Source organism: Dipodomys spectabilis, unplaced genomic scaffold (assembly GCF_019054845.1).
Source record: "Dipodomys spectabilis isolate Male_0828 unplaced genomic scaffold, ASM1905484v1 ptg000172l, whole genome shotgun sequence".
In the NCBI taxonomy this organism is placed as follows: Eukaryota; Metazoa; Chordata; class Mammalia; order Rodentia; family Heteromyidae; genus Dipodomys; species Dipodomys spectabilis.
The window spans coordinates 2,036,630-2,057,500 of record NW_024870849.1 but is presented as its reverse complement, the minus strand read 5'-3'; positions in this window follow the sequence as shown (position 1 = coordinate 2,057,500).

Genomic DNA, 20,871 nt, shown 5'->3' with positions numbered 1-20,871 from the left:
CTGACTCAGGCATTGTTCCTACCTTCCTTGATGTACACTTAGAGTGCAATTCTGACTCTCCAGTGACCATGACAGAGACCTGCTGGAACTGTTCAGGACACAGCCAAGGTTTCCAGTCAGGCATGGCACCTACAGTGTGATGGGAGACTGCTGACTGCTTCCTATGATGGAACGCCACAGGAAATGATAGGTCCTTAAGCTGTCATCAGTCCTAAGGGTTCCTCATTGAGAATTCGATTCTATGATGTAAGGAGACATCAAACTCTCTCTTCCTTGTGCCAGTTGTGGACCTGTTTTTCTTCGGCACCTCTCATCTTCTGTGGAAAGAAATGATCTGAGCTGTATAAGCCATTTTGCTTATTCTAGGCCCTTAAGGTAAGTCTGGCTTTTATACTTAGACAAAAAGAATTGTAGTGATAAAAACAACATTTTTCGTTTATTTATTACGCAAAGGTTTTCAGATCCTACCAATAATTCTTATTAGTAAGAAGCACTTAATTTGTAGTCACTTTCTCAAACTCTTAAGTTTCTCAGTGAGTTGTGTGGAAAGAAACCACAGCAAGTGTCATGGGTCCTCCAGTCTAACTTCTTGCCCAGGAAGGAGTGCTTCTATGCTAGGCCTCCAAATTGAACAAAGAATATTTCTTATATCTCAGATTACTTGTCCAAGCTATACATACCAAAGAAAGCTAAGGACAAGAGATTAGTCTGATGGGAACAAAGCAGATCATAAACATGAATTCTAAGTAACAGAAATGAAAAGTAATTTTCCTTTATTCATATAATACAGTAAAAAGAGTTACTTTTCTCATTATCACTTAATTGTGGTTATATATACTTAGTACTAACTTCTTGAAAGTCGTAAAAAAACTCTTTGACATGAACTCAGAAGTTTCATTGATATAAGTTTGAGATTTTATGAAAAAAATAACTTTTTAAATTTTTATATTTTAAAAAATCTATTTTACTCTAAAGATGTTGTACAAAGGGGTCACATGTACATGAGTAATTTACATTTATCATTGAACATTGTTGCCAAAACCAGTGTATTTCTCCCCCGTCCCTTCCCTCGAGTCACCCACGTGACATTGTAAAGTTAATTTCTGCCATAGTGTCTTGTGAGTATCATTGTTGCAATGATTCACCTTTTGTACTTCTTTCAGCATTTTATTTCCCTTCCCTTCCCCCAACCAGATATATGCATATACAGCATACAGGGTACCAGAATCAGTCATTGCCATGGATAAAACCAATAGGCAAAGAAAAATGACATAAATTAGAACAAAAAACAAACTGCAGTTCATTGGCTACATTAAGCTTGACAACTACATGAAATAAGACCTGCTGTTTCTGTCTTAGAGTTCATTTTAATTAGCATCATTTTGTATGGTCATATATATGTTCATAACTCTTGAGCTATCATGATCCACTTTAGGAGTAACGGGCTAATGCTAATCTGTGCAAATGAGGGAAATCATAGAGCTCATGTTTCTTTGGGCCTGGTTTGCTTCACTTAATATGATTTTTTTCCAAGTCTTTTCAGTTTCTTACAAAAGGGACGATGTCATTCTTTCTGATAGAAGCCTAAAATTCCACTGTATAAATATACCTCATTTTCTTGATCCATTCATCTGTTGAGGGGCAACTGGGTTGGCTCTCTATCTCAGCTATGGTAAACAATGCTGCAATGAACATAGTTCTGCTGGTCGCGTATTGTGCTCTAGTTTGAGATCAATTGGATAAATGCTGAGGAGTGGGATTGTTGGATCTTAGGGGAGTTCTATGTTTCGTCTTTTTAGGAACCTTCATACTGCCTTCCAGAGTGGCTGAACCAGCTTGCATTCCTACCATCAGTGTAGTAGTGTTCCTATTTAGCCACATCCACCCCAGCATCTGTCATTATTTGTTCTCTTGATAAACCATTCTAACTGGGGTGAGTGGAATCTAAATGTGGTTTTGGTTTTGATTTGCATTTGTTTTATGAGCAGTGATGCTGAGCATCCTCCTTCGCTTTCTGAGAGGCTACACTATTATAGATTTGTAGTGACTCAACAGAGGCATATAAACTTGTACTAATGTGTGCTTTTGTTGTACATTCAATTCACTTGGAGCTTCCAATGACTCCTATAACTTACAGTAAACGTTTTACTATTTACCATACTGGAAAAAAAACCCCACTGATTTTCAAAAAGCGTAGATAAAAATCTCTTTGTCAAGGGTCCCAATAAATACTAAGGAAGATTCTTTACTGGGAAATTATATTTGGTTGCTTGTTCATTTCATCACTTAAATACATGTTGAATTTGGTTATTCCACACCAAATCTTCAATTAACTAGAAACTCTGTTGCCTCATTGGAATTTGCTTCAAAAGTTACAAAATATTTTGACATATTTTTGGTTTTGTGGGGTTTTTTTTTTTGGCTTTTGGAGTGTTAGTGGAGCAGTACTCAGACTTGAATTGAGGGTTTGAAGCTCTTGCTTAGATTATTATACTCAAGGCTGTCACTGTGCCACTCTAACCATATCTCCACTTCTGGCTTTTTGCTACTTAATTGAAGATAAGAATCTTGAGTATTTATTAGCTTGGGTTGGCGTGAAATTGTGATTCTCACATCCCACCCTCCTGAGCAGCTAAGATTACAAGAATGAGCCAGACCCTGGAAATATTGTGCTCCCTACGAAACCTAAACAAGGGCACATAATTCTGAAGCATGTGTGTATGGTTATGTATTTAAAAATCGGTTAGAAAAATATAGCACTTTGTGTGTGTGTGTGTGTGTGTGTGTGTGTGTGTGTGTGTGTGTGTGTGTGTATGTGTGTGTATGCACATGATATAAATTTGCAGAGGGAAATGAGGATGTATCTACTGATTTTTAGGAAAGATTTCACCTAGGGCTTTTCAAGGACTAGGCTATGCTGTACAGAATGCTTGAGACTAAAGGTGAAGTAAATGGTGTCATTATCCAATTCATCTACATCCCTTGTTAACATATGCATATACTGTGGTGTTGTCATGATTATTATGTGTATGAGAGCCAGTACTGGGGTTTGAATTCAGGACCTAGATACTGTCCCTTAGCTTTTGTATGTGATGCTAGCACTCTGCCTTTTGAAGCACGGTTCAGCTTTCTGCATTTACTGTTGCATTGGAGTCTTTTTGCTCAGTTGGCTTTGAACTGAGTTCCTCATATCTCAGGGTTCTGAGTACCTAGTTTTACAAGCCTGAGCCTCCAGTGCTAGATTTTCATTATTATTTTATAAGCTACATGCTCACACACGTTCCTTGCGTTCAAAAATCTCACTATACATGCTGACTGATAAGTTGTGAGGAAAGATGTTTGTGTGGATAAATTACCAAATGGGCCTCTAATCCCATTTACATCATGCTGGTCAGTAACTTACCTTTCAGTGAGTGAGTACATATTTCCACTTTCACTATGCCTTTTTTAATTGGAACTCAGTGAAATGTTTTTGATACATCTTTTAAGTATTCTCTCCCAAACAAGAGATACTATCTGAATGTATTTGGTAATAATTCAGATGGCGGGGGAGCCTTGGGAGTCTGGATGATCATGTCCAGAGGCCGTCCAGCTGGGCTTCAGGCACAGAACTGTTGCTTTCTGTCTGCTGGTTGCAGAGAGGAGTATTTCCTTCCTGGCCTGGGTTTGAATTGAGATCCTTTCATCTTAGACTTCTAAGTAGCTAGGATAACAAGCATGAACCACCACCAAGTGGCTTGTATTAGAAGCATTAATTTCTTTTCATTCTTTTTTTTCCTGGAAGGTTGATCTAGATAAGCTGCTTGTATCTCATAAGGTGCTTTGAATAATACCCTTTGCCTCTGTCATTTCTGAAACTCATTTCCTCAGTTCTAGGCAAATGAATTTGCTCTAAAGCCAATAGCATTTTCCATCTGTGATGTTTGGCAGCTTATTTAAATCTCTTACCCTATGCTTTTCAAAGCAATCAGAATGTTTCCGTAAAACCCCACTTGTTGAGAGTATTATTAGAAGGTATCATGTGCACACTTTCATATAGTCTCTCCTTTTTTAAACTTACGTTACAAGATTGGGTGGAAGAATGATGACTGTTGAATTAATTTGATAACCACTCTAGAGCTTTTAAGCCTTAATACATATTAACTCAAAGGGAGATTAAAAACATTCAGAATAGTGGAATGTGGCTACTATTCATTTGATGTATGTGGATAGATGAACAGAATTTTTATCATAAATAAAATATACCGTGAAATTTCTAGTACTAGACCGCTATGCTAACTGGGAGGAGGCATTGGTGATGCCAGGACTTTGAAAGCTGGTAATGAAGCCAAATATCACGGGAAAGCATTTGCTAAGGATATAATTTCCATGGCTCATACCAAATATATTGAACTAGAATGCTAAGTAATGAATGACAGAGCACCAAATTTTATTTGTTGCATTCTTTGTTTTGTGAAGCCTGGGATTTGGACCTACAAACTGTGTACTGTCCCTTAGTTTTTTCCTCAAGGCTAGTGCTCAACCAGTTGAACCACAGCTTCGTATACATATTTCTGGTGGTTATTTGGAGATCACGCTTACCAAATTTCCTCTTTGGGCTTGCTTCAAACCTGATCCTCCGATATCAACCTCCTGAGTCACTAGGATTCCAATTGTGAGCCACCAGACCCCAGCAAGTATCACATTTTAATAGCATTCTTTAGGTGAATCAGATGTGTCTGACTACTATTTTACCACTTTGGTTCCAGTGGATCATGTCAAATTTAGACTAAAATAAGAACTTTTCTTCTTGTAACACATGGCACCCACAATCTATCTAATTTATTCCTACTTTCATTTCGGATCTCTTTTTACTTCATTGTATCCTTCTATTCTTACTTCACAAGCAAGCATGTCAGTGCTCTTTTCTTTTTCTGAAGCAAGTCACGCCCATTCCCATTAATGGGGGATATACTTGCTGTTCTTACTGTTTGGAGTACCTGCTCCTACATAATTGCCTGGATGATGGCTCTCAGATCAACTGTCTCTTCTTCAGGGATGTCTCCTCCCATCCCCACTGTTAAGTTGTTGCTACAAAACCACCATTGCCATGTCTAAGTCAAAGCCCAACAAAATAAATACAAGTAAATGTGCAAGAGAGGACAGTGTGTGGGGGCAATGTGAGAGGGGCAGGAAAATGAAGGGGAAAAGGATAGAATAAAGGGAAGAATCCATTGCATACTTCCCAGAATTGAAATATACAAAGGAAGGGATAGTGTGAAATGGGAGTGAAGATATTGAAGAGGGAAGATCATTCCAGGTGCATTTTACATATACACTGCTTAGTTAAATATGAAGTAATTCCATACATAACATAATATTGAGATATGTAAGGACTGGGGTTGATTGGGATGGGTGAATGCGATGTTGAAAGTGGTAACATTGATCAAGATGCACTGTATCCATAAACTGTTTTGGGTGAATGGCAATTCCTTTGTACGACTACATAAAGATAATAAGAATATTCAACAGATTAATTACGATAGTTGAATAGAGAGTTGAACCTCAATTAAATTCCCAGTAAAAAATATTTTTAACCTGGAGGTTTAGAAAAAAATTCAAATAATAAAACATGAAAATTCTTTTACAGAATTTTTGAGATTTAAAACAAAACTACCTTGATTTTGTCAGCCATTGGTCTGATATAAGAAAATACTTCAAAGTAAGTATCAGGAATATATTACCCATACTCTAGGAGATTAAACATTGATTATAAAAATGGTTATTCAAAGCAATTCCTTGTCTCATGGGGGTCCACTTTCTGGTTCATTATAATCTATTTGCTGGACGTTCACATGACAGAGTAGTCATATTGGGCTTCTTTTATCAGGATCATTATTTCAGGGACATCTCTGAAAGGGTGATTCTAATGACACTAGATAGGGGAATAGAATTTCAACATGTGTATCTGGAAAGTATTACATCATCCAATACCCTTTGAAACTTTTGCTTTAACTCTTAGTGTAGTGTATCATTTGGATATTATTTCACAGAAAATAATATCTGAAGGACAAATCTATATTGTAGAAAATATGTGAATGGAAATAATTATGATGACAGCAAAGTGAAGTATGATTGTTTAGTGCTCTTGAATCACATCATAGGTTACCATGTCTACATAGTGCAGCCTTTCTAAGGAACTTCTGATGTATTTGAACAATCTCTAATGAGTTAAATGCTTTCGGAAATGCAGATCTCCCTTAATTTTAACTATAGTCTGCTATTAGGACTCCCACAGACACCAATATCAGAGGATGCTAATTTCTCTGATAAAATAAATAATAAAATTATTATAATTAATATGACAGGAAGACTGTAATATTAATAGCATTATAAATACTAGTGTTCACGTTATATAATATATTGATATCATTTGGTTAAATCAATTATTAGAATATTTATAACTAAAGATAAATTGTTAGCAAATAGTTATTTGAAGATGTATAGAAAATGAGAAAAAGATTTGTATACATATTTACTCCAGATGCAAAAAGAATCACCTGGTTATTTCTGATCCTTCATTTGTTGGTTTCATTCATGCATGGAGAACCGGCAGAGAAGTGACAATTGTAATGTTGCATTTACTAAAGGGTTAACTTACATGAAATTTATGTTGGGCTAAATAGCAGAATATATAAATTAAATTGTTTTTTAACTTCCTTCCTTCCTTTGATTTTTCCTTCCTTCCTTTCTTTCTTCCTTCCCTCCTCCCTACTTCCTTCCACCCTTTCTTCTTTCTTCACTCCCTCCTTCCCTCCATCCCTATCTCTTTCTCTCCCTAACTTCTTTCTCTCCCCCTTTCTTTCTCTCTCATCTTTCTTTCTTTATTTCTTTCTTTCTTCCTTCCTTCCTTCCTTCCTTCTTTCTTTTCTTCTTTCTTTCTTCTGTCTTTTCTTTCTTCCTTCCTTTCTTCCTTTCTTTTTTCCTTTCTTCTTTTCTTTCTTTCTTCCTTTCTTCCTTCCTTCCTTCCTTCCTTCCTTCCTTCCTTCCTTCCTTCCTTCCTTCCTTCCTTCCTTCCTTTCTTTCTTTCTTTCTTTCTTTCTTTCTTTCTTTCTTTCTTTCTTTCTTTCTTTCTTTCTTTCTTTCCTTTCTTATTGTCTGTCTTCTGACTGATTGTCTTTTGATTTTTTTTCCATTCTTTCTTTATTTCTTTTAATCAGAATACTTTTTTCCCATTTTTTTAAATTCTGAAAATACTTTATAGAGGAGTTACAATTACATGGGCAAGATAATGAGTACATTTCTTATCAAGCATTGTAACCTCCTTCTTTGTTTCCCCTTCCCATCTTCCCCCCACCTCCCCACCCAGTCCTCCTCCCCACTTCCCCCCAACAAAAGTTGTAAAGTTCATTTTTCGACATAACGACTTCTATATCTCATGGTTGCAATGGGACCAACTGTATCCCTAGTTAAATGATTTGTTTGTTCCCTTCCCCCCCACAAATTGTACCAACCTCAAATACAGTGAAAGCAGCGGTTATACCATGAGGGGAAGGCAATACAAAGCAACAAAGCAATAATATTATAAATGTGTTAGAAACAATCGCATGAAAGAAAAAATATTTGAATACATATCTTAGGGTTCCATTTCCCTAACATCAACTTATCTGAACTTTTCTGCTTGACTCAGACATATACTAGTTATTGCAAATAAGAGAAATCATGGGATCTATGTTTCTTTGGGACTGGATTACTACACTTAATATATTTTTTTTCCAAGGCTTTCCATTTACTAACAAATGGGATAATGTCATAATTTCTGATGGAGACATAGAATTCCATTGTGTATGTATACCACATTTTCTTAAACCATTCATCTACTGAGGGGCATCTGGGTTGGTTTAATATCTCAATTATGGTAAATAATGCTGCAATAAACCTAGTTGTGATTGTAGCTTTAGTTTGGTCTTGTTTGTGAACATTTGGGTAAATGCCCAAAAATGAAATTGCTAGGACATAGGGGAGCTCTATGTGGAGTCTTTTGAGGAACCTAAATAATGCTTTCCAAAATGGTTGAACAGGTTTACACTCTCACCAACAGTCCAGAAGTTCCCTTCTGTCCACATCCGCTCTAGCATCTGTTGTTATTAGAGTGCTTGATTACAGCCATTCTAACTGGAGTGAGGTGGTATCTCAATGTTGATTTGATTTGCTTTTCTTTTATGGCTAGGAAGGTTGGGCATTTCTTCAGGTGTCTATTGGCCATCCTTCTTTTTCAGAGAAGTTTCTCTTTAAGTAATTAGCCCACTTATTTATTGGGCAGTTGTTTCTTTGAGGATTTGTTGTTGGGAGATTTAGCTTTTTGAGTTCCAAGTATATTTTAGATATGATACCCTTGTCCGTTGTATGGCTATTGAAGATCTTCTCCCAATCCGTGGGCTTTCTATTGATCTTGCTAGCTATGTCCTTTGCCATGCAGAAGCTCTGCAATTTCGTGCAACGACATTTTTCCAACCTATGTTACATTTGTTGTGTTTCTATGTCTCTATTAAGAAATTTTCAGCCTGTGCCAAGGAGTCCTAGGGTTTCTCCTATTCCATCCTGTAATGTTTTCAGAGTGTCGGCTTTGACTCCAAGGTCTTTGATCCATTTGGAGTTGATTCTGGTGCAGGGTGATATATAAGCATCTAGCTTTAGGTTTCTACAAGTAGGTAACCAATTTTGCCAGCACCATTTACTTAAGAGGCTGTCTTTCTTCCATTCCATTTTTTTAGCTCCCTTATCGAAGACTAGATGGCTAGAGGTCTGTAGGTCCATTTCTGGGTTTTCAATTCCATTCCATTGATCCTGAGGTCTGTTCTTGTGCCAGTAACAATCTATTTTGATTACTATGGCTTTGTAGTAGGGTTTGAAATTTGGTATAGATATTCCACCAGCACTGTTCTTCCTGTTGAGGATCTTTTTTGCTATTCGGGGTCTTTTATTGTTGCATATGAATTTTTGGATTGCCTCTTCTATTTCCTTGAAGAATTAGGTTGGAATATTGATAGGTATCTCATTGAATTTGTAGATAGCCTTGGGAAGTATTGCCATTGTCACAATGTTGATCTTTCCAGTCCAGGAACATGGGAGTTTTTGCCTCTTTCTAAGTTCTGTTTTGATTTTCTTTTTCAAGTTTTTAAAGTTTTCATCTTATAGGTCCTTCACTTCTTTGATTAAGTTAATTCCTAGGTGCTTTATTTTTTGTGGAGCTACTATGAATGAAGTTGCTTTCCTACTTTCAGCCACACTTTTCACATTGTTGCCATACAGAAAAGCCATTGATTTTTGAAGATTAATTTTATACCATTCTACTTTGCCAAAGTTTTGAATCAGCTTGAGTAATTTGGGAGTGGAGTCTGTGGGATTCCATAAATACAAGATCATGTCATCGGTAAAGAAAGAAAGTTTACTTCTTCTTTCCCTACTTGGATCCCCTTTATCTTTGCATTTTTTTCTAATTGCTAGGCGTACTAATACTATATTGAAGAGAAGTGGGGAGAGTGGACATCCTTGTCTTGTTCCTGAGTTAAGAGGAAATGGCTTTAGTTTTTAACCATTAAGTATAATGCTGGCTGTAGGTTTGTCATATGCAGCCTTTATTGTATTGAAGAATATTCCATGGATTCCTAATTTTTCCAGAACCTTCATCTTAAAGGGATGTTGGATCTTGTCAACTGCTTTTTCTGAATCTATTGAGATAACCATGTGGTTCTCATCCTTGCTCCTCTTTATGTGATGAATTATATTGTTTTGTGTATATTGAACCAGTTTTGCATCCCTGAAATGAACCTTGTTTGATCGTGGTGTATGATTTTTTGATGAATTGTTGAAGTCGATTGGCCAGAATTGTGTTGAGAAGGATTGCATCAATGTTCATCAAAGAAATGGGTCTATAGTTCTCTTTCTTTGATGAGTCCCTGCCTGGTTTTGGGATGAAGGTTATGATGGCTTCATAGAATGAGTTTGGGAGTCGACTTTCTCTTTCAATTTCATTGAAGAGTTGGAGGAGTATTGGTGTGAGCTCTGCTTTGAAGGCCTTGTAGAATTCCGCTGCACAATTATATGGTCCTTGGCTTTTTTAGTTGGGAGGTTTCTTATTGCTGTTTTTATTTCAATACTTGATTTGGGCCTGTTACAATGGTTTAGGTCATCTTGTTTTAGTTTTCGCATGCCATTATTTGATAGGAAACAGTCCTTTTCTGCCAGGTTCTCAAACTTATTAGCACAAAGTTTTGAGAAATATTCCCTTATAATGTTCTGAATCTTGTTTGTTTTTGTGGTGATGTTTCCATTCTCATTTCTGAATTTATTTATTTGGCTGTGTTCTCTTCTTTTACTGATAAGATTTGCTAAGGGTCTGTCAATTTTGTTAATTTTTTTGAAGAACCAATTCTTTGTTTTGTTGATTCTTTCTATGGTTTTTTTTTATTCAAATTCATTTAATTGATTTAATTTTAATTATTTCTTTATGTCTACTGGATTGGAGTTTATCTTGCTGCTCTTTTTCAAGGAGGCTCAGATGTCTAATTAAATTGTTGATTTCAGATGTCTCCAATTTGTTGATTTAGGAACTCAGAACTATAAACTTGCTTCTGAGTGCTGCCTTTGCTGTGTCCCAGACAAGGTGGTAATTTGTGTGTTCATTTTTGTTGAATAGTATGAACATTTGAATTTACTTTCTAATTTTTTCCATGACCCACTCATGATTCAGCAGTGTGTTGTTCAGTCTCCACTTTTTACAGTACTTTCTTTGGTGGCTTCTGGTGTTGGGTTCTAATTTTATTCCCTTGTTGTCTGAGAGAATGCAAAGTATAACTTCAATGTTTTTGAATTTGAAAGTTTGCTTTGTGGCCTAAAATGTGGTCTATTTTGGAAAATGTTCCATGTGTTGCTGAGAAAAACGTGTATTCTGATGCTTCTGGGTGAAATATTTGGTATATGTCTGTTAAATCTATTTGATCTATGCTCTTGTTTACATCTGCAATTTCTCTGTTGAGTTTTTGCCGAGTTGACTTACCTAGTGGGGATAGTCTTAAAGTCTCCAACAATTAATATCTTTGGATGTATGTGGGATTTCAGAGAAAGTGGTGTTTCTTGGGTAAATTTGGGTGTTCCATTGTTTGGCAAATAGATATGTAGCGACCTTTTTTATCTCTTCTCACGAATTTTAACTTGTAGTCTATTTTATCTGATAATACGATTGCAACTCCCGCCTTTTTATGGGGCCCTTTGCTTGGTAGATTTTGTTCCAGCCTTTAACATTGAAAGATGTGACTCCTGATGGCAGCAGATAGAAGGATCGTGCTTTTTAATCCAACTAGACAGTCTATGTTGCTCAACTGGGGAGTTAATACCATTAATGTTGAGAGATAGGACTGAGAGGTATTTGGGAATTCCTGCCCTTTTATCCCCCTTCGTGAGTGCTGGGGTAACTGGGTTTTTCCTATGATTCTTGGATACTCACTTTGGTTGTGGTTTCTTGGCCTTTGTTGTGGTCCTGTTGGTTTTCTATATGTAGGACATCTTTAAGAATCTTTTGTAGGACTGCTTTGGTGGAGATATATGGTTTCAATTTTTCTTTGCTATGGAAGGTTTTAATTTGACCTTTGGTTGTGAAGGAGAGTTTAGCTGGGTACAGTATTCTTGGTTCATAGTTTTTTGTCTTTAGGGCATGGCATACATCATTCTAGTCTCTTCTTGCTTTGATTGTCTCTGCTGAGAAATCTGAGGTGATTCTGATTGTTTTCCCTTATAGGTGATTTATCTTTTCTCCTTGACAGCTTTAAGTATCTTTTCCTTGGTCTGAATTGATCCTGTGCAGATTATTATGTGACGATGGGATGTCCTGTTCTTGTTTGGTCTATTTAGAGTTCTAAAAGCTTCTTATATTTTAATAGGCCTATCTTTTTACATGTTGGGGAAGTTCTCTGCTAGGATCTTGTTAAACAAATTTCCTAGACCATTAACTTCTGTTTGTAGATGCTCCTCTACACCCATTATCCTCAGATTAGGCCTTCTGATGGTGTTTACCAAAAGTTAAATAGATCTGTCATATTTCTTGGATTTATCTTATATGGTTGTATGTTGTTTTTCTATAATATTTAGGCTGTTGTCAATCCCCGAAATTCCATCTTCTGTATGGTCTAACCTACTATAAATCTTTCTACTTCGTTTTTAATTTCTTTTCCATCTAGTTGGTTGGCTTTGATGGCTTCAAATTCTTTGTTGGTGATTTGTTTTTGATCTTGTATGAACTTCTTTACTTCCTTAGTTTGGTGTTCATTGTTTATTCTCAAATCACTTAGTTGTTTGGTTATGGTTTCCTTGGACTCCCATTCCTTCTGTTTGGTTGCATTCAGCATTCCCTTTGTGGTCTCCCTGACTTCTTTTAGCTCTCTGTTTATGGATTCCATGGATGCCTTTAGTGAACTTTGTGTATTCTCATGCTGTTCTCTCAATTCCTGTATTACTCTTTGATTAGCTTCCTCACGTTCACACAGTTCCTGTAGTTCTCTTTGAGTCTTCTCAGCCTGTTCACACCATTCCTGACTTTCTCTTTGTCTGTTCTCAGCCAGCTCCCACAATTCCTCCCTATTTCTTTGACTGATCTCAGCCTGCTCACGTCATTCCTTCATTTCTCAGAGTGTTCTCATGTTGTCCACGCAATTCCTGTATCAATCTTTGAGTAGCTTCTTCACGCTCATGATATTCCTGAATTGTCCTCTGGTTTGCCTACTCTCTCTTCCTATCACGCTCATACAGAGTCCTTTGCAGGTTTTCAATCTTTTCATTTACCATGTTTCCAGTAGTGTTCATAGAATAATCCTCTGGATTATTCATTATCCGTTCTCTCCCCTGATTATCATGAGTGGGAGTTGAGATACCCAGATTTTCATTTTTCTTGTGTTTTTCCAGCTTGCTCTGCCAATTTGGGATGAAAGTAACACCAATTTTGTTCTAGAACACTATCTTAAGGAAAGCATCAATCGAAGTCTGTAGTTGCACAGTCAAAAGTCTGCAGATAGAATCCATTGTTTTATATATATATATATATATATATATATATATATATATATTTAACATCAAACAACTATGTATTAATGGGCTACGAAGGACAAAAAAGAATTTGACAAACCAAAAATTATTAGGTTTATGGATAGTTATGGGTAAAAATAGGAATAGAGGGATGTGGAAAAGCAGAGGGAGAGTTAACTAAGTCCTAATCTCTAAGCGCAAAATAGATTGGATAGAATGATAGTAGAGAGAAAATAAGAAGAAAGAGAAATATAAAAAAGAGAGAAAAAATAGAAAAAGAAAAATTAAAAATTAACAAGTGAAACTCTTAAAATTATGCAAATTGAAAAAATATTCAGAGAAGAATATGGAAAGTATAAGAGAAGGGGAGGGATAGAAAGGAGACGTGAAAAACTTAAATATAAAAATGCATAAAATATTATATAGGTATAAAGAGGTAGTACTGTTATTAAGGAATTTAAGACTAAGAGGTTTTGAATTGAGTAATAAATTTGTGGATTAAGTGTGTACACAATGGGGGATAAGGTCTAATAATAGACTACGGGTATATCTGAGGATTAGCAGAACAGCAACTAAGTCACGCAAAGAAGAACAAAAGAGAAGAAAACGTGAAAAGAATGAGAAGGAAAGAAAAAAAGGATCAAAAGGTCAGTAGAGCTAAACAAAAAAAAATCTAAAAAAAATTTTAAAAAGAAAAAAAAGCACACACAATTATACCTCTAAAATAAAAATTATGAGGAAGGAAAAAAAAGTTAATAGAACACAAAATTATTTGTAAAAATTTAAAAATGAAAAATTTTAAAAAGTTTTAGAACAAAAATTTTTTATAAAAGGTACAAAAAAAAATTTCTTTGATTTTTTGGAGGGAATGGGATGATCCTGTATCTCCCCTGTGTCTGTAACCAGTCTCTTGTTGGAGTCTCTGGTCTGCTTGCAGTGTTTGATTTTCCTATGGCTTGTTTGGTTTCTTAAGTCATTTTGTTTGAGGCAGAAAAATGCTCTGCTTTCCCTAAGATTTTGTGATCCTCCTCCCAGGCTAGTTCAATGGGAGGGAGATCTGCTTTGAGTATCACAAAAGAGGGAGATGGGTGTTTCCTCTAGTTATATATGCTTTGTTGAGGCTAGTTTCTGGGTAGAGTTGAGGCCTTTCAGCAAACCATAGCTTTTCCCTGAGGTGCTAGCTTCTGAGACACTCACAGAGCCCAGCCTGGAGCCATTCTCAGGATTTGTGTTTACTGAATTTCAATTGATTGGCAAGGCTGCTGTAGGGAGGGGCAACCTCTTGCTCTGTTTACCCAATGAAGAAAGCCACTGCTGGACCCGGCAGCCCTTGGTTGGTTGACATTTCCCTGGGTGGATCTGAGCCTGGCAAGTCAGGTTAGATTATGTGACCTGCTAAATGACTCTTTTTTTTTTCCCCAAGGTCTGAGTTGGAGCTAGCTGCTCAGACAGGCCTTTATCAGTATCAAAGATGGAGATCTCTGGTAGTGGGGGGGGAGGGGTGGCCTTCCCTCCTCTGCTCCCTGAAAAGGAGTGAGGATGTCAGGCTTCTAATCACGCCAGAGTCTTGGTTCCTGGGTCGTCTCTAGTCTGTGAACTCTAGTCGGTCTGCGCCTTTTCAGTTCTTTCTATAGTTGTGTAGAATTCACTCGCTACATCTCACGCCTTAGTCCTGGACTCTGTCTTGTAGGTATGGAGGCTACGGCTGCTGCTAACCCCCGCCACTACTGCTGCAGCTGTGTCTGCTAGCAAGTGCTCAGATCTCTCTCCTTGACTGGATTTTCCCTCTCTGGCCTATCTCTGTACTGTGATGGCAAACTTGGTGTGATTCTCTCGCTTAGAACTGTCCACTGGAGCAATAAATCTGCTTTCTTTCTTTTTTTTTTTTTGTCTGTCGTGGGGCTTGAACTCTGGGCCTGGGCGCTGTCCCTCAGCTCTTCAGCTCAATGGGAGTGCTCTACCACTTGAGCTACAGCGCCACTTCCGGTTTTCTGGTGGTTTATTGGAGATAGGAGTCTCACGGTCTCTCCTGCCCGGGCTGGCTTTGAACCGCGATCCTAAGATCTCAGCCTCCTGAGTAGCTAGGATTAGAGGCGTGAGCCACCAGCGCCCAGCCTAAAACTGCTTTCTATGCGAGAGCTTCTTTAGCCTCCAGCTTCTCCTCTACCACCTTCCCAGAACTCCCCAGAATACTTCTTAAGGATGCAAAAAATGAACAACTGTTGTACCCCAAGGTGTTATGAGTAATTATAAATATTAACTAGATTAATATTAATTTTTTAACCTATGCTATATCTTAAAATAAATTTTACTAAAAACCACTTCACAAAAATTGCAGGACATGTAACAAATATTACTTTTCATAATATTGTTTATTTCTTCAATCTAAAATACAAATTTAGATATATTTTATTTGTGTGTTTGTGTTGCTCTTGAGATTTGAACTCAAGGCCCACCCCTTATTTTTTTTCACTCAAGGATAGTGCCCTAACTCTTGATCCACAACTTCACTTTTGGCTTTCTATGTGTGTGGGTGGTGGTTAATTGAGATGTGTCTCACAAAATTTCTTTCCAAGGCTGTATTTGAGCCCTATCTTCCTGAGTAGTGAGGATTCCAAATTTGAGATACTCATATACAGCACAGATTTAATATATCTAAGAATAAAATAAATTTCTTATTATTTGAATTCTAGAGGACAATTTAACAAATTAACATTTGGATATTTATTTAGTTATTAAATCTGAACCTGCACTGTGGAAAAATACTGTCCATTTATATGAAAAAATGTACACTCAAAGGTTTAAATGACAGAATCTTTGGACAAATTGAAATAATCTACTATTCAAAAATTACAAAATGATCATTAATCAAATTTCTCATCTAAACTAAAATCAATAGGCTCTGTCAGGCTAAATGAAGCAATTTGTCATTAACTTTAAATGTTATCTTCTGCGGTCACATAATTTTTTATTCTTTTTCCCCTTAAGTTTTTTGACATAAAAATGTAGATTCATCCATTTTTTTAGTATATAGAAATCTTAGTTACTGCTCATGTATTTCTTTTTTTTTTTTTTTAATTTAATTTAATTTTATTTGTGAACATACTGTACAGAGGAGTTACAGTTACATGGGCAGGATAATACGTACATTTCTTACCAAGCATTGTAGCCTCCTCCTTTGTTTATCCTTCACATCCCTTCCCAGCCTCCCCCCTCCCCCCCTAATACCAATCCTTCCCCCCCCCTCCCACCCCCCCCCCCCGCACCACGTCCAAAACGTGCTCATGTATTTCTGAGATTTGAATGCCAAATTTTTTGAGTATATAGAAATCTTAGTTACTGCTCATGTATTTCTGAGGTTTGAGTACCAAGTCATTTCAGAGAAAAACTGAATTTCATTTATTTTATGTCAAAAGAGATTTTTTAAAATTGAATCAATCCCAATATGAGATAACTAAAGCAAGATATTCCATGACTTATACATTATTCCTATAGACTTGAATATAACTTATTTTTGAATGGCAGGAAATTCATATTATACTTACTCTCTATTGAATAATTAAGAAATAAATGATTGTGATACTATTCATTTTTCCTTTGACTAGAAAGAAAGAAGGTCACTATAGATGACAAAAACTTGAATAGAAATGCCTTAAATTATGAAAATTTCAAGTCATTATGACTCAGATGTAATAGTCATTTTTGAAGGTCACAAAGTGAAATATTTTGAAGCTTCCTTATCAGTTAAATAAAATATATTTGCATACAAAATATTTCATTCATCTCTCCAGCAATGGTATAACCAAGCCAACTCCGTGACAAAAATCTCCTCTGATTAATTCAAGTAAATATTTAGCAATAAAAGTTATTACAATTGTATAGAAATATTTACCAACCACTCTAGAAATTAAATCTAAAATCATTAAGGATTGGGATTAATAATTAGCTTTCACGATGTTGCCATAAAGAGGTGGTGAACCTTTTCAAGTGGGCAGAGTTGTAGAAATTTGGTCACTGAGAACTTGTTGTCAAAGAGGATGTTAAGATCAAAGTCCTTTCCTACTCTTCCTTCTTTTTCTTCTCTGTCTCCTTCTCCTTTTACTTCTCCCTCTCCTCGCCCCTACTCCTCTATCTCCCTCTCTCACTCCTATTCTTCCTCTTCTTTACTTCCTGGCTTCCATGAATACACATACTCCATCACATTTTCCTGACATGGCGTCCTGTGCCACCACCAACCCAAAGCAATGAGGATAAGAAACATAAACTGAAATGCATCAATTCAGAAGTCAAGATAAATCTTTCCTCCTTTTAGGTTCATTTCATAAGCTATTTTGTGATACTACTGGGAGACTGACACAGCTTGCTCTAATTTATTATAAGGGATAGGATTTACTGGAAAAAATTCTGACCGATATTACCCTAATGAAATGATTATAGTACAAAAATGTGCTTTAAAATATCAGATATATCACATCTATGGTTTGCTATGAAAAGACAGCAGAATTCCATCTGTTCCTCAAGGAAATTGACCTATGATTGGCAGTATTGTCAATTTCATAAATGATTTAAGAAGATTGAAGAACAAATTTCAACTTAAACTGGAGGAGATATAAAATTTACTTTGTCCCCTGTAGAAAACTTTTTTATTCTAACTATGGTCCACAAAATGACTGTATTTTATTCTAATCATATTTCTAATTAACTTTAAGAATTTTTGTGGGAGTTGCCGTTTGACCATGTAGTTTAGGAATAGTGTTTAGTGAGTTATTTTTCTTTTCTTTTTTCTCCCCTGAGGTTTGAACTCCTGGCCTGAGCGCTGACCCTGAGCTCCTTTGAATGAACACTAGAACTCTATCACTTGAAGCACAGCAGCACTTTCAGATTTAATTGGAGATAAGAATCTCACAGTATTTCCTGCCTAGGCTAGCTTCAAACCTCAATCCTCAGCCTCCTGAGTATCTAGGATTACAGGCATGAGACGCTAGTGCCTGTCTTAATACAATGCATCATTTTTGGTTTTGGCCAGTCTTGGGGCTTGAACTCAGTGCTTTGGCAATGTCCTTGAGATGCTTTACCTCACACTAGCGCTGTAGAACTTGTGTCACAATGCCAATTCCAATTTTTTTTGTTTATGTAGTACTAAGGAATCAAACCCAGGGCTTCAGATTACCATTATGTCTACCTGTAAGCCACATTACCAACCCAATACAGTGCATCTTGATGATCATTATTCCTCATTCCCCTCAATCCTATCTCATCTCTCAATTTACATAATTTTGTGGAATATGCACTTACTTGCAATGTCATAGTCACTCATAGGATATATCACAGATCATATTTTATTGATAGCCTTATTCATCCGCATACTAAAGTTATGCATTACAGAATTCTGTGATTTTAAATTCTAAATTATTACCCAGATTCACCCACTGCTATTCTAAAATTTTTCCTAATGTTCATACAAATGAAATCTGTAATTCTCTGATAAAGTAAATGATTCTTAGAATGTTAAAGAGTTTGAGTGTGAACATCACCTTCAGTTCTAGAACATTTTATCATCATTACCCTCTCAAAATACTCCAATATTTATTAGTAGACCCTTCCTGTCATCATTTCAACCTATACTCCACTTGACCAACCATAATTTCATAGTCTACCAATACAGATGTTCCAATTTTTAAAAAGCCCATAAAATTAGAAAATGTAGTCTATTTTATCCATTTATCCCATGTAATATTAGGGTTTTCAAGTAAGTCCACGTAAATTTTTGCATGGCTAGACCATATTGTTTTGTATGCATGTGTATAATTGTCTAACATCCTCAATGGGCATTTCAACATTTTATTATATCTTATTGTAAAAGGTTTTGCTATGCATATTCTTGTACATGTGTCTCATTGGACATATGTTGAAATCTATTTTGTATATAAAATTATGATTCAAAATGATGGCTCATAGAGGCAACTATATGTGTAATATCTTAAAGATTGCCAGTATGTTTAACAAACTGACTATATCATTTTAAGTGCCAATCACCAATGTATGAGGATACCAATTTCTACATAGTGGTTGTGTAGCGTTGTCTTATTGTTTTTTCTATTTTTACAAATCTGTATTTGTTTGCAATGTCTAGATTTGTTATGATCTTTCCATATGTTCTTTGGTTCTTGGTATATTATAAAGATATATATGTGGATTTTTGATAACTTATTCAGGAGGTTAAAATTTTTCATTGGCATTAATATGTTCTTAGTGTATTTCTTATTCAAATCTCTTGAAATGCATATATATATATATATATATATATGTATACACACACTGTGTACATATGCATATATTCCTACCTATATATGTATATAGAAATACCTATATATGTATACACACATATGAATATACAGATGTGTACATACATGTATATCAGTATAAGTGCATATTAGTTTCATTTGTCTGTAAATTATCAGTTTACTTTATTTGCCAAACATGTTCTTTATTGATTTTACTTTATTTTATTTTATTCTTGAGATGTTATAAAGAGGGGTTACAGTTATATGAGTAAGGCAATGAGTACCTTCTTTGTTGATCATTGATACCTCTTCCCTTCCTTGTTGTTGTCGCACTATCACTTCTCTCCCCTAGCTCCCTCATTTTAATCTACCCAACCCTCATAGCATGAAGTGGTAAAGTTCGTTTCCAATATACTCTCCTGTGTGTATCTTTGTTGCAATGGTTCATCATGTGTCCTTCTTTCAGTGTTTTGTAATTCCCATTCCATTCCTCAGATTAGACATGTATATACAAGATGTTGGGTATCAAAATTGAGTACAGTGACAACAGGGGATATGCCATAGGGGAAAGAACATACAAAGGAATCAACAACAAGAAAAATGAATAAAATAACATTGTCCATTTACAACAGAATCAATAAAGAAAGAACTCCTAAACATTTCCTTTATTACCACGGTAGTTTTTGCATTTCATGTCCTTATCATTTTTGGAACTTTGCTAAAATGTTTTGTAGCATTCCATGTGGAATTACATATTCAATTTTTCCTAAAGCTATCTACTCATAAGATACCTGCCAGCTCTATTCTGAAGCCAAAAACGCAGTGTTCTACAAGTTGGTTCCAAACCATTTTATTTTTTCCTTGTACTCAGAATATTGACTCAATCCTGGTGCCAGTGGCTCACACTTATAATGCTAGCTACTCAGGAAGCTGAGATCTGTAGATCATGGTTCAAAGCCAGCCTGGCAGGAAAAGTCCATGAGACTCTTACCACCAATAAACCATCAGAAAACCAGAAGTGACACTATGGCTCAAGTGGTAGAGCTCTAGCCTTGAGCTGAATAGCTGAGGGACAGTGCCCAGGCACAGAGTTCAAGGCCATGACCACCACCACCACCACAACCACCACCACCACCACCAACAACAACAACAACAAAGAGAATACAGACTCAAAAGCAATAGCATTAAGCAGACTTAAAGATAGGCTCAAGTCTAACATTTTAGTATTATCTTAGATATCAATGGCCTTCTAATCTAATGAGCCATGAGCCCTCAGAATATTGACCAAATTTCCTAGGTTATTTATACAATAACCATAATAATGTATTTACTCATCTATCTTTCATTTCACCACAGAATCTGTATTTCTCCCTTATGTCATACTTGAATACCAATGCCTTTGAAAGATGTTTATAAATTGGTGTATATAAATTGTAGGAAGAAATCTTATTGAAATATTTTACACACTCACATAATGATCAAAGGCCTGGTTAACCTGTTTCTGTCTTTCCCATTCCCATTGCTCCTTATT